Consider the following 1,171-nt stretch of genomic DNA (forward strand, 5'->3'; position numbering starts at 1 on the left):
TACCTGGGCCTTGTCATGAACAACATAGGTTTTGATATAGTCGCCTATAGCATGCGGATTGAACATGAGTGCGAAGCAGCGATAGGGTTTTGCACATAAAGAAAGCACAGACATAACGTTCTATATCGTTTGTATTCACTGTCCCGACGAGGTAGACCAATCGCCACTATGGCGTTTTAAGATAACGTTTTATTTACTGCAATGCTTAAATTTCTGCGTCATCTTGAGGAAAGCGGTGGTCGAGCATATAGTACTTCAATTAACGTATCTCGTCACTTGCGTCGAGGTTCTTGCGCAGCTCAAGGCTAGTATGGAGCTTACCACTACGGCATCCCTCATAGGACAAACGCATCTTCAAGTCGCTCGTCCATTGACTTTTGCCTCTTGCTTCATTCAAGATTGCCACTTTTAAGTGAAAGCTGTGCTGAAAGCGAACATATAGGCATCTGCAACAGGAGCTACGTAATAACTCTACCCTATGTCCTTTCATGTAGGTATGTCGGCTTTGCATGGGATTTCGTAGCGTGGACCCATATTTCCAGCCCCATTCCTGGACAATTTTTATAACCAATTTTTGGCTATATTTGCTGTCACGTAAAGATAAGTTCAATTTATTCTCCTAAATATTGGTAAGGCAGAATGTGCCGGAATGAAACGGCCGAATAATAATCGACCTTAGCATTGTCTTTAACATCGTACTCCTTTCTGCATACACCTTTCTTAACCATTCTTGTCCCGTCAACCTGCAAACATCGCCTTCGTCCTCGTGACATAATGCGCCGATGTTTCACAATGCGAATTGTGAAACATCGGTGTACTGCCGCTGTACTTAGGTATTCACCTGAGTACAGCGGCGGTTCACCTGTCGGCAAGCCGCTAACTCACATATGACGAAAGCAAATGTCACGGAGTCCAAGCCCAAGACTGCGCAAGTCAAACTGCGCTCGCACGAATATTGCGCACGTTTAAGCCCTTTTAACAAGAACAAAAACGCGCGCAGAACGTCTTGCAGCCGACACGACGGCAATGGCTAATCTATGTTCTAGAGTAGCTGTTTCAAAAAAGTAAAGACAAGGAACAATGTGACGTCACATCCTGCGAAAAAGAGTTAGTCTCTTTTCTCACCTTCTCTCAGCTGACACATGCGCCGCGACCACGCAGCCCTCGGGGG

This window comes from Dermacentor andersoni, chromosome 2, assembly GCF_023375885.2.
Source record: "Dermacentor andersoni chromosome 2, qqDerAnde1_hic_scaffold, whole genome shotgun sequence".
Classification (NCBI taxonomy): Eukaryota; Metazoa; Arthropoda; class Arachnida; order Ixodida; family Ixodidae; genus Dermacentor; species Dermacentor andersoni.